Source organism: Acipenser ruthenus, chromosome 5 (genome assembly GCF_902713425.1).
Source record: "Acipenser ruthenus chromosome 5, fAciRut3.2 maternal haplotype, whole genome shotgun sequence".
Lineage (NCBI taxonomy): Eukaryota > Metazoa > Chordata > Actinopteri > Acipenseriformes > Acipenseridae > Acipenser > Acipenser ruthenus.
The window spans coordinates 80,108,603-80,123,067 of NC_081193.1; the positions used below are offsets into that span (position 1 = coordinate 80,108,603).

Sequence of the window (14,465 nt, forward strand, 5' to 3'; positions counted from 1 at the left end):
GCAGACACAACAAGGCCACTGTAAAGAATTTGAAACCTAGCTACAAATAGTGTCAGGCAATATATGTGTGTGTGTGTGTGTGTGTGTGTGAACTCCAACTTCCACTATCCCAACCGCCTAAAATGTGAAAACTGATTTATGTATAATAAAAGAGATATACATATAACTGCAGACATGATCTCATTCAGTCAGAGATTTATTTTTTCTGGTACCTCTCCTTGAAAGCAGTCAAGCTCAAAGCTATGTTTTGTTAACATTAACTAGTGTTCGTCTTTTGGTGCTCAGGGTACCATAGGAACAGCCAAGTTGATCTATGGTGTCTGAAGGGGTCTAATGGGGTAAACCCTAACTTGTCCAGCTGCCAGACACTCACACAAAGTGCATTCTTCAATTTTACAGTTTCTTTGCAAGAGGCAAAGCTGTCAGGTCTATCCTTGTGTGGATGTGCCATAAACCTTTGAAGTCTCAGGTCACTAAAAGCGGCATCAGTAATATACAAAAAACATACATAAGAATATACATGTATTTATTACATTTTCACAGTCAGGGATATTCATAAGAAACAAGCAAATGTACGAACGAGAGGTAGCCATTCGGCCTGCATATGCTTGTCCGGTTCCTAGTAATTGATTAATCTCAATCTTAAATGCTCCAAGTGATTCAGCATCGTTGACATGACTAGCTAACCCATTCTATACCTTCGTCACTCTCTATGTGAAGAAGTGTCACCTTCCTCTTGAGATCCAACAGTTTCCAAGTGGTTCCAGGGAACAGCACTTCATTCACAGTAACTATAGATGATTATTCATGATTAGGCCATGTTGACAGTACATTTTAAATGTGCTATACAGGACTGTATAAGAGCCCTCACATACTCAGTGTAAAAGTCAGATGCCTTTACTTGAAAGCAAACTTTTTGATGCATTGTTTAGGAGCTCTGTGTCCAAACACCTTGCTACCATAAGTCTTGGCAGCCCTAGGGACCCTGTACATGACAAAATGAGTAATACACTTCAGCTGGAGTAAAGTAATGAGTAATCCCTGATCATGGACACGTTTTCTCAGAAATAGAAGCCACATACATTGCAATATGAAGTATTAATAATCCAATAGTATGGTGGTGAAAAAATATGATCACATTGTTTTTATCAGTTCTACAATGACAAGCTTACAGTCCAAACACAGTGAACCTTTTCTGACTAAGGGCGGAGATCTGTGTTGAAGAACCTGGTGAAGATCTTTACTAGTGGGATAAATGTTCACAAGCAAGTAGCTTGTTCATTTTAATAGATTTTTTTAAACTTTTCCCTTATTTTTTTAATGATATTTTCAATCATTCTGAGTGATCCTGGGTTCATGTCTTCCAGTATTGAGTTACTGTCAATTTTCTGTATGCCTGTCTGTAAAAGGGTGGGCCTGTTTTTTTCTCTGTTTAATGGGAAGGTCCTTGCAGTTATTGGCTCTGCTACATTCCACGTCCAGGCTGGATGCATCACTGTCAATGTGCTCCCTATGTCTCCGTCCTTTAATTTGCAATTGGATGCTCATAAGACACTGCAGACAGTGGTTTAAATCTCATCTGCTATTGTGTAGAATATGTGACGCACATACACATCTCATCTTTACCTGGCTTTGAGTTTGCCTGAGAATCCTAACTGTCAACACTGAACAGACTTTCTAATTCCATCAAAATAACAGACAATGAGACCTTTCAATGCCCCCACCTACACTAAATATAAATAGAGAGAGGAAATAGATGGGGTTAGCAGAGTTGAAAGGCCACTCTGTCGCATGATTTGAATGGAATTAGAAAGTCTGTTCAGTTAGGCGTCTCAAGCAGGCTCACAGTCACATAAACATAGTAACTCAATATTAAAGAAAGAACCAAGAACCAATTAGAACGACTGGAAATATTATTAAAAATAGAAATCAATTAAAGAGAAAATCAATAAAATTGACATTTGGAGCAATTTGCTCTTTGATAAACCTCCAAGAGCTAAACAAACATGAAAATTGATATTTTCAGAACACTTCAATCAACATAGTTATTGTGTAGCTGCTGAATGGTAACTGGTACCTAAGTCTGGTTGGCTGAGGGCACATGTGCTGATGTTTAATATCAGCGCAGCGCAGGAACAGAATAGCTGGTGGCTCAAATTCAAAACTCCACGTGGAAAAAGTCTGTCTCCAATCAGTTTGGCTTTCTGGTCCTTAGCCGACCTTAATGTTTTTTTTTTCTTTTTGTTTTTTTTTATAGTGCCTGTTTTGATCACAGTGCTGGAGCGAGGTCTTGCAAGTTTCTATCTTATAGCAAATAAGCAAATTGGACCAGGTCTTAGAGCGCACTGAAAAATCACAGTGAACAAATACCACGTGATTATTTGTATAATATGTTACATCTTTGTCATCTCTGTGGGGCACTGGGGTTCTAAATGAGAGCGTAAAATATAAAAGTACATCATAAAAATGTTCTAAGGAACACACACATTATTAGACACCTGTGTTTATTTCTTTATATATACATTCAGAAAATAATGTAAGCTTCCTGTCCCCTAGACAGGCTTCTTGCAGGTTCCTAGATAAGTTTAGTCAATAAGATCTTTTTGATAAATTAGCAAGATACTTTAAGCCGTTTTAGTTGTGGAAACACTCCTTAAGAAATGTTACAGTATGTGTCTGCCAAAACACAATGCTGCTCTCTTGTGGTGTGTCTGTGGTAGTACAACAACTCAGCCAGGGTGTGGACAGCTGCATCTCATTGCTAAACACTTACCAGTTGTCACATACTTGCAGTTGTTTCTGTTTGGAGCTAATGGCACCTCTAGGCCCATAATAACTAGGCAGACGTTTACAACTGGCAGCAAGTCTTAGATTTATTGTGACATCTTCAGGATCCTTTATCATATATAGCGCTAGGTGGGTTAGATTCAGGCACACATACCATTTACATATAACCCTTACCTGCTTCTGAATACAGCTGCCTCCACCCAACCCTCACACTTCTGCCGTACCCCCTCTCTCACTCCATCAGATGCTCTATCTCAACGACTTACTCTGTCCAGGCCAAAAGCGTCACTGAGAGTACAGAACTGGATTGCAGGTACAAGCAAAGAGCACAGTTATTAAATAGTCAACATTTTCAGACCCAAACATAGCCAAGTTCCACAATTCAATTGTATAAACTTCATGTCACAGAGTCAGGTACTACTGTTATTTAGCCATGTTACTCCAGATTATACAGAAAACACAGGAAACAGCTGCAGAGCAGTAACAGCCTTCCTGATTACTGGATATAAGAAAGTGCTTTTTAAATGTAAAGGGCACGCCCTTCTTTAAGTTTACAGTATATAGTGGTCACTGTTGATCCAAGCCTAGCATTTGCAAATCTCTTTCATGTTAAGGGCAAGATACATTAACCTTAAAACAGTACCGTAACTAATTTGACCACACAAATATTCATAATGTAGCCAAATAAAATATATTTCCCAGCTGCAAAACCCAATGATATACAAGCCAAGGTTACTGTCTGAAAATAAAGACCTTTGCAACCAATTTTAAAGCAGTGGTACAATCTGCCTCTCTCTGTTTTTCTGTAAGGAAAAAAAAAAACAATAATAATATTATATAACTAGCAGCAACATAATTGTAATTGGGAGCTGTAAAGTATTGTTCAGAGTTGTTTATTACTAATTTCATAAAATTAGAGTTGTTCTTTCAGAAAAAAAAGTTAACTTCAAACTTTTCTGTCAATTTGGTTCTCTACAGCAGTTTTGGTTTCCATGGGAACTTGATTAATCAGCAAATAAAATCTCTTAAATGTTTTTTTTTTTTTTCCCCTGGGTTTTATATGAGGTGGTTTTGGATTCATTTAAAAGAGCAACAATGTGCCAATGTGTGGGTGTTGATGAAATGAATGACGTGGGGGAAGGCCAGAGGACTTTGGACAACAGTTTGGCCCGCAATTGTAATTATGTCTTATGGAAACAATAAAACTGTGAACTACAGTAATGCAATGCAATATGAAAACCCGGAAAGGCCACAAAAATATATGGCTACATGAGCTAAGATTTTAAGATATGCTTACTTTAGAATAGAGAAGGTAGAGTCTCAGAACTTATAAAGAAAATCCGGGTGAACTGGGGGGGGGATACAGGAGAGGTGGTCGGCTCATCATCAAAGATGGACTGCCTTGTCTCACCTTCTGTAGGCCAGGGCACTTGCAAGACTGCAGTGGTCCTCTTGATCAGCGGTATAAACTCTTCCGACAGGGACAGCTTAACCACAGGGGATGTGTTGTCTGACTCCATGTCCTCAGACGGGAACATGAGCTCCTGTTCGCCCACCTCCTCAGCGAGGGAGAGCCCGTCATCCAGCTGCCAATCTGCGCTCGTTGCCCCCTGGGACCCAAAGGGCACAGGCAGGGCAGGTGGTGCCGAACGTTCATGCAGTAACTCTGTGAACACAGTTCCTTGGTGGGAAACTGCTTACCAGAGCTTCACCATCTGCTCCGAGTCCACCGATCGTTTGGAACGACGACTCTTCTTATTCTTATTCTTACTCTTCTCGGGGGAGGAGAAGGAGAGGCAGAGGAAGGATGAGGAAGACCGTGGAGACAGCTTCCTGCATGGGCCTCTTTCCCGGGTGCGTCGTCCGCTCTCCCTTGGCACAGAGCCATGGGAGGTGAGGATGCAGCCACCTCTCTACCAGAGGGTGATAGGGAAGAGCGTTGTGCAGGAGAGGAATACAGAGTGCTTTGTAGAGCTACAGGAGAGACATTTCTCCAGCGTGGGCTTGGAGAAATGTGCCCAAAACTTACAGAAACTGCAGTTCACCAGTACCTCCTTTGTGTGCTCTGGCCCTAGGCAGGAAGAGCATCTGCCATGCTTGTCCTCAACAGGCAGGCTGGCCTTGCATGTGTCGTAGGGATGAAACCCAGGCATTATGCTAGTAGCAATGCAGAGTACAGTAACAATGTACAGGTGCTGCCTCAGTCTGCTTAAAGACAGCAACGGGGTACCGGAACAGGGATGTAAGCACCAGTCGGAAGCGAGTCAGAACCGGGACGTAACGGGTTTATATCGGTTCAGTGACTTTAGCACCGGGTCAGAACAGGAACGGTACCTGGTCGGTTCAGTACCGGTGCGGTAACCTCAGTCCAGGTTCAGTACGTTATGGTACCGGGTCGGGAACAGAGTGGGTCGGTGGCCTTGGTACCGGTACAGTACGGGTCCACCAGTTCACAGTTACCGCAGGTAGCCCTGTACAGGGATGCCCACCTGTGCAAGCTTCTGGCAAAACCACTCAGTCAGTACTCACACGAAACTGAGGGAATCCTGCTTGTTGGAATGAACTAACAGCCCTCGTAATGGTGATGCAAAAGCTGTCACCAAAAATGGCATCAAGATGCTGTGGTTGAGATTTCAAGCAATCATAACCGAAGCAGCCTAGTCCTGCGCAGTGCTGTTGAACCCAACAGCTGCTGTCACTACACGTGTGCCGCAGCACGCACTCCAGACAGGCCTGCGCATAGTCTGTGTGAAAACAGAAAAACAGAATGAGAAAATAAAAATATTTTTCTCAACAAATATAGTAATAATAATTAGCCAAAACGAGAATAAAATAACTCCAGCCGGTGCTATTGCAGCCTGGGGGGAAAGCACAAAGTTAGCCGACTTACGTTGCTTGATCCCAGGGAGGGAGCGACTCAAGCTGCTGGCTTCACGCGGGCCACAAGGCCGCAGCAGGACCTAGCAAACAACAGGCTGTAGTTCACATATACGTGTAATTAGTAAAACATTATTTTTAATATCAAATATAATTTATGTAAAAACACAATAAATGCAAACATCTGTAGCAGAAAAGTAACAAGTACTTATCTGAATAGGCTCGTCTGTCAGGTAAGTCCTTGAAAGAAAAAATGGCGCTGAGATCTGTGCGCGTAGTCCTTTATACCCTCTGGGGCGGGCATGACTGCATCACAGGCTCAGCTGAACAGCTTTGTTATGTCTTATTCAGGTCTTTGAGAGGTAAATACCCATTCAGTAATGGTTACATTTTGTACTTGAAAGGCAACAAGAGTACCCTCTGCTGCATGGATTGTGCAAACTCATCCCACATGCTTATAAAGTGAGTTTGTTGCTTCAGATTTAATTCATGCTTGCAATCTGGGTTCTGGTGCTCCAATATTGAGTTCAATATTCTCTATATCTGTATTTACCTGGTTTTGAACAGTATATGGACAGGCCAAGGTACCAGCCAAGTTGAAAGACCATGCCTCAAGGTTAAATAAACAGCTTCCTTATGATTTGTCCTCCTTTGATGAAACCTCAAGAATATAAACCTCTGATGAATAGCAACTGTTCTGGTGGAGTGTCAGGTTCTCATTAACTGTGGTTTTCATTAGAGTTAAGATGAAATGTCTTCTAATGAGTGACTGAGTAAGGATTTTTTCTTTAATGGAAAATACTTCTTGTAGCCAAGCTACAGCATAAAACTCTCTCCTGCAGTGATAATTGCCCAATCTCAGCCTTCAGCTCAAAAGGGGTAACAAGATTTCTGGTACAACATGCAATATATTAGAAGTATGTATGAACTTTGTTACTTCATGCAACTGTAGATAATCAGAGTGGATGCCTCAGACATTATGGTAAATTCTGCATTATGGATTTTGGACTGAAATAATGAATTGCTGCAATTGGAGATTAGTCATTTGATTCCTGGTTTGCATTATTCCTTTCTAGATATTATTCCAGTCTTTCTAAATCAGTTACAGGGTTTATGGCTATATTGAAAAACCTGCTCAACATACCTACAAGGGTATATGTAGCACTGTGAACAGGCTGGCTGGTGGTGACGTCAGGCCAGGAAGTAATGACATCAGTAATGTGAGTAAATGTGTTTCTCAAGTGATAGAAGGATACTTTAGAAACTTCCCTAATATGAGACTCAAATGATAAATCAGGATCAAAGAGAACCCCCACATTTTGTATTTCAGTTTTAGGATTTGATAAAAGACTGCTAGGGTCAAACTCACGCAATCCTACATTTTTTAGTTGGTTATGGGCGCCTACAAACATAACCTCTGTTTTTCCTGAATTCAACATTAGGAAGTTTTGAGACATCCAGCACTTGATGTCAGCAAGGCAAGCAGCAGATAAAACCCTGACAGAAGTATCAGCAGGTTTTAAAGACAAATACAGCTGGGTGTCATCCGCATAGCAGTGGAAGTTCACGCCATGTTTCCTAAAGATATCACCCAGTGGTAACATATATAATGAAAATAGCAATGGACCCAGAATAGAACCCTGTGGAACACCGCAATCAACTTTGGTCAATGCTGATTTTTCCTCCCCAATAGAAACACATTGATACCTATCAGATAGGTAAGATTGAAACCAGGATAAGACAAGGCCAGACAGTCCCACTAAGTATTTGAGCCGATTTAATAAGATGGAGTGGTCTACGGTGTCAAAAGCAGCACTTAGATCAAGAAGAATTAGAACTGATGGAAAGCCCAAGTCCGAGCTTATCAGCAGATCATTTACAGCTTTGACAAGGGCTGTCTCTGTACTAATATTATATCATTTGGTATTATGCTATTTATTGCAGTTGAGTAGTTTAAAACAACAATGGTTAAAATAAATAAGTATTTAATTAATATGCAATTGACCATTTGCTGAAGTTTAGTTACATGTTAAAACTCCCAAGCCTAAAAAGAAATTCTCAGCATACACATGAAATATGAGCTCAAACGGCAGTCTAATGACAGACACACACACACAAGCATGTCATATCTATTCACTGTTTAACACGTAGCTAAACTTCAGTGCTCAATTGCATATTAATTAAAAACTTATTTACGACACTCAAAATAAAGAGCTCCCCATTATCTATAGTTTTTAACGGTTTACCTATTCTACCAACTACTGTACTAGCATATTTTAAATGACCTAATTCATGTTCATGTTCAGCATTGCTGGAGCCACAGCTATTGCTTGCACTTTCTAAGGAAGCACCGGCACCTGAAAGGTGTCTGTCTGCACTGTTTCCCCCCCACCGTGGTACAGCACACACACACACACAGTCAGTCGCAGACAAAAGCATTTGGGCAGTTAAAGTAAATTAGAAAAAACACAAAGAAAGTGATTTCTGTCTGTGCTGTGTGTGATTTATTTATTTATTTATTTATTTTTAAATAACAGATGCTCAGTAATCAGATCCTGCTAAGCAGTGAATAGCAAAATAATGCTGAATACATTTCAGTGTAGTTCTCAAACTTAACGGACCGATTAAAAAAAAAAAAAAAAAAAAAGTTTTGCACAGTGTACTGGTTCACCGAATGTCCGGTCCAAAACCGGACAGTTGGCAACCCTAATATATATTTACAAAAGCCTGTGGTTTAAGCACTGTTTGTTGGTTATTTTAAGCAACCACATAATTTCAATGTACTGTTTTCTTTAAGGCTGGTTGCACGAACTATAGTAAAAGAAACAGCATTTACTTTGTACGGTCTGTGTGACCCTGAAATGGCTGAGGCAGTCTGGGGTTTAAAGTTAAGTCCCAGACTTGTTTATTGAACCGGGACTTTTGTTTAATGAACTGTGTGTTCAAAAATATAAAAGTAATAAAACAACAAGGACTGTGAGTTTGTTTTATTTAAATAAGTCAGCCAGGAACCAGCAAAGCCGTAGTCTGCATGTTACCGTGTTCACCGGCAGAGGGCGCCAAAGTAACCCCAAAATGACCACACGGGGGTGAAATCTTCCTGGTACAGAGGGAGATACTGCTGGGAATACTTACTTGTTCACCTGAAAAAGGATTACAAACTCAATTACCTGACAGCCCATGTGGATTATCAAACTAAATGAACATGTGATACTTACCTGCTGGGACCTACTGAACCGAGGCCGGATCTACAGTTGCCAGCAGCAGCTGGACGGAACCTGGACTGGTCTGCAATTGCTGAAGCAATACGTTTTCCCTTGCAAAGAGAGGGTTGAATAGTTATATATTTGTAGTAAAAGATGTACATACCGCAATGGAAATTTTATATAAATTTCTCAAACAAATAATTCTAGAAAAAATCTTTTGTAGCAGAAGTTTTGCTTTTGTGGATGAGGAAAAAGTTACAAGAAATAGATGTTTACAGTTATTTATTTCAGCAATATTTTTGCAAAACTCCAAAAATGCGAATTCAGAAGTATTCATACCCTGACAAGGAAAATTAAATTAATAGTAGTTGAGGCACCTTTAGCAATAATAACCTCTTTTAAACTATTTGGATATTTGTCCATGAGCTTTCGGCATGATTCTTTAGTGATGTTTGACCATTCTGCAAAATTGTTCCAGTTCATTCAAATTCTGAGGACTTCTCTTGTGCACAGCCTTCTTCAACTCATACCAAAGATTCTCAAACTGATTTAGATCAGGACTTTGACTAGGCCATTCCAGAACCTTGATTTTATTCTTCTTTAACCATTCTGAAGTAGATTTTGATGTGTACTTTGGATCGTTGTTGTGTTGGAACGTCCAGTTGCGCTTTAAACCAGCAGAGTTTCAAATGATTGGCCAGTATCTTTTGGTATGCTATGGAATCCATTTTATCATGTATTGAAACTAAATTTCCTGCCATTGCTTGACAGTAGGCATGGTGTTCTTTTCCTTGAACGCCTCACCAGACTTTCTCCAAACGTAACGACTATCAGCGTGACCAAATAGCTCGATTTTTGTTTCATCCACAAAACCTTTGACCAGAACTCACTTCCATCATTCAAATGCAGTTTTGCAAACTTTAAGCGATTGTCCTTCTGACATTTTCCTAAGAGTGGCTTTTTCCTTGGCCTGCGACCGTTGAGACCTTCACCATGTAATACTCGACCTATGGTTGAAATGAATACCCCAGTCCCACTTGCAGCCAATTCACTTTGAATATCTTTGGCAATCAATTGTTATTAACCTTCCTCAGAATTCTTCTACTTGTTCTTGGTGAAAGAACCTTCTTTCTTCCAGACCGAGGGAGCATTGTGACAGTACTTCTTGATAATAGAAACAATAGTTGAAATTGAGATCCTCAATGCTTGGAAGTCGCCTTGCTTTATGCAATAAATAATTTTCTGCCTAAGGTCTTCAGATAGTACTTTACTTTTTCCCATATTGACTTATTGGTAATGACAGCAATCATCCTATGCCTAACCCTTTTATACTCTAAGAATGTTCACCTACAATCCAGCATTTTCTAGAATTAGGTTCTGCATTATCATACAGAAATTTCAGGCACCTTGTAGACAATACTATCATAGCATCAAAGGGTATGAATACTTTTGGATTAGCATTTTTGGAGTTTTGCTAAAAAAAATTGCTGAAATAATCAATTGTAGACATCTATTTCAGCTCTGAGAATCCGCAATGAATGAATGCTTGCAATTGCAGATGGGCGATGGGCGTTCAGGGTGAAAGATAAATTTGCACGGAGGCCTCGTCCGTGGGTGCCTGACAGTTACCTGCATGAGGCTGGCTAGAAAAACATGAACGGTTACATGCATCCCAGTGAAGCAGATAGGAAATGGCTATAGGACCCCCCCCCCCCCCCCCCAAAAAAAAAGAAGAGTCCGCCGAACTATAAGTGGAAAATAATAATAATGATTAACGCACCCCAGTGGCGTATGCCACCTACCCCCCAAATATTGAAAAATGAATGCAAATGAAAGCTGAGACACGGTCCATCCCCTGGAGCATGACTGCGCTGGGGGAGAGAGCCCAGCCTCTCCAGCCCGACCACTCACCCCATGGAAAAAATACAAACCGCTCAGCACTCAGGTAAGGAAAAACCCCTACTTGCATATTTAATTTTTTAGGGGGAAACCTCAGGGAATCTGTGGCTGAGGGTAGCCCTTCCTCCAGGCTCGAAGAGGTCACACCTGTTTCGGGTTCGCAGCGCTTGACTGAGCGGCCGAAACAAAAGCGACATTGACGAATAATACACAGAGCTTGGTTAGAAGCGGATTCTCCTTCCAGAAAAGCAACCACATTTACAATTCTTAACTTTTTTTTTCTTCATCCTCATCCACAAAAGCAAAACTTTCGCTACAAAAGATTTTTCCTAAAATTCTCTGGTTTTGAGAAATTTCTAGAAATTATAAATTTCCATTGGGCTATGTAAACTTTTGACTACAACTGTGTGTGTGTGTGTGTGTGTGTGTGTGTGTGTATCACATTTATTTCCATATTGTAAAAATATTTTTTTTGGCAAGAGTTATCTTATTTTTCATTAACGGCAGTGCGGTCTTCAAGCTGCAAGGAGGATAATTGTTTGTGACCCATTCCAGAAAAGGACCATTAATCAAATTACAGCCTGCTTATAGTGATGGTTGTTGTAATTCACCTTCTGACAGCTTCTCTTCAACCACTGAACCCAAAGGAATACTAATTTAAATGATCTGAATTTGTCTTAAATCTTTATTTGGCTGTACTCCACCTTGAAGTTTTTGAACTGCTCATAGGGCAATGGTATCATGCAGCTTCTTGACAGCTCCACCTGTGCTCTGCAGTGTCAGCACTCCAATGTGTGTCTCTTAACACTTCAAGGTTTAATGGTGTAACCCAGTACACCCTTCCAACAACCCAGCCCTGTTTAGACACCATGAAAGCAATGAAGGTGGGACACCTCAAGATATCTAAGACTTTTAAAGAGTCCGCAGTTTCAAATGTTTTCTTTCTTTAGTTTGTTTGCCTCGTTACCATTCTGATGCATTCTGAATTGTTCTTGCTGCAATTACACAAATATTCGCCTCAGGGAAGGAGTTGTTTTTCGGTTCTCGTAGTTCTGGTGTCTTTATAGAAGTGCCAGTGGCATTCAGTGATCTGACACTAGATAATATTTCCTGGCGACTACTAAGATAAAGACACTTTGGCTGATCTAGTCTATATTGCATATGTCTATGGCAGGCAACTATAACTGAAAAGCAGCCCCTATGCAATTCAAAGCAACTTTCTGGAGGAAATTTGAAAAGTTAACATGAAACTAAGCAAAAGTAGACATGAAGCCATTTTTTTTTTTAGATCAATGTATTTATTGCATCTCAAAGGGCAAACATGCACTGGAGGGGGGAGGGGGAGTAAACAAAAAGAGAAACAAAAGTAATTTTAACCAAACATTAAAATAACTTTTTTTTTTTTGTATTCATCGTTTTATACTCTTCACAACACTTTCTTGATACAGTCACTTGGAACGGTACAATACATAGATTATCCAGTTAATTCCGAAAGTGTTTTGGAGCTACCATCAGTCTGCCCACTGTTTCTAAAAGAGTGTCAAACCTAAAGACACAAATTGCACTGCACACAGAAAGAGGTCACAAATTACAGTGACCTCCTTCCGTATGCATGAAGACCTTCAGCCAAGCGGTAACCACAGACGGGATCAAAATCAAACGTTGAAACAGAAAACACAAGATGTACATTATAAAGGGAGGGTATGTGGTCACTTTCATGGAGATAAATATTCTTCTACATAATACAAAAATAACACTACTCACACCCCTGTTTGGTAAAGATTAAACACTAGCAACTATGAAAAACAAACACAAAACATTCACTGATGTAGGAAATTCTGATCCCGAGACAACTAAAGCCATCAAATCCAGCTCTGTTTTGGATTGCTGGTTCACTGAGAAATTACTTCCAAGTTAATTCCCTTGGACGTGAGTGAAGCCATTGTACTGCAGTCCCTCACGGAAAGGTTCCACTAAATACTGTCTTATATTTAGTGCAGGAAGAGTAAATTATGAATATGTCGCTTTGTTTTTATTTTCTATGGAAATAGCTAAAATATAATATTTGAAACATAGGACAAAAAAAGTTAATACCTAATCTGATCATTCTTGTGAAATACATATAGACATTTAACAAATTCAGTAATACTTTAAAAGTATAAATAAATCTTAGAATAAAGCACAGAAAATAACACAAAACAACACTGGAGGTGTTCAAATAAATCCAGACCAACTACGTGAGATAAAGGTTATGGTCACATTACTTGTTATACAAATTTGATGATCAGATTCACAACTATATGTTCGTAACAGAGATACAGAATGCAGAGGAAATCCTAGGATTCGCCAGTGGGTTTATATTAATTGAAAACCTTCTGAAATACACATACACGTTTCTCCAAATGGCTCACCACATAACAGCTGCATATCTGCCACCATATGAGAGGTACAGAGGAGCACTGAAAGGCATCAGTAACATACATCCATTGTTCAAATTCGCAAACACTTAAAAGTAATGATCAAAAGACACAAACTCCTGTTAAGGGAAGGGTTAACATCTAGATAAGCACACATTTTTCTATGTTTCACTTTCACGGTTGTGCGACAACATTTTCACAGGTACTGTAGGAATAAAAGTCTCAATGGAATTGTGTACTGGTGACTAGCTAGGAGCTTCTGGTTATCAATGACTGTTTGCATCCACCAAGCTGACACTTTCATGGATCCAGTCACAAAAACAGCAGCTGGAGAAAAGAAAAAAAAAACACAGGGGTGACAGGGGGATTAGGAGCATCATAATGGTGCATTCCATGCAGGTTTCAGCAATGAAAAGATTCTTACTCTAGAGGTGTACTGATGTTTTTCTTCAATGCACAATTATTTTTCATAACTTAATGGCTCTGGGTGTCACCAGCCAGCCGTCTGTTTCAACATGCAACTCAAATTAAAATATTACAGAAAGCCAGCTAGTATCTTCAACATAACCACAGAAGTTTAAGCAGAAAAGGTTTTAAAAAAAGTAAATCTCAGTTAAACAATAAATGTGATGGTTCTGCAAGGAGTAAAGTACAGTGGAACCCTAGAGTTACGAACACCAAAGTCACAAACTGACCGGTCTACCGAACCCCCACTTTCAACCAGAAGTATGCAATCACTCAATCATGAGTGCAATGCAACCACAAAGGCGCTCCTATAAGCAGCATGTATCCAGAAAGGTGAGGTAGATTTCAAAGCAAGTGCAGGCAATTTTACTAGGAACATTTTAGTTTTAAACAAAGCACAGGGTTGGTTTTCTTTTTTCAAGCCAAAGGAGGCAAGCTGCACAAATGCATTTTGTTTAAAACAAGCATAATGTTAACCCAGGTTTTCATGGATGTTTAAATCTGTGGTTTTACTACTCTTACAATTTCAATGGTAACTTAAATGTAGCCCTTTTACCATTTATAGTACATTTTAAAGACTTTAGAACCATAACAATATGAGTATTGCATAACTGTACTGTCTCCTTGTATTATTCACCAGATTGAGGGTGTAGATAGCAGGCGTCCACATTTAATAAAACCATTGAAAATTCAGTTTCCAGAGTTATGAACATTTCAGACTTACGAAGAACCTCCGTTCCAAAAGTGTTTCGTAACTCTGAGGTTCTACTGTACAAATAAACGACTTGTGAGCTCAAGTACCCTCAGTCATTGC

At 39.8% G+C, this 14,465-nt stretch overlaps 1 protein-coding gene across 9 annotated transcripts in view; it reads right to left on the minus strand.

Annotated features, from left to right (window-relative positions):
* Nucleotides 1-12,152: 12,152 nt before the first annotated feature.
* The window catches only part of snap91a (synaptosome associated protein 91a), an 80,734-nt gene continuing 78,421 nt past the window's right edge, over nucleotides 12,153-14,465 (minus strand). For all 9 annotated transcript variants that reach the window (XM_059024593.1, XM_059024594.1, XM_059024595.1 and 6 more), the window contains one exon: nucleotides 12,153-13,513. The gene's annotated coding sequence lies outside the window, so the exon portion shown is untranslated. The remainder of the gene's footprint in view (nucleotides 13,514-14,465) is intronic.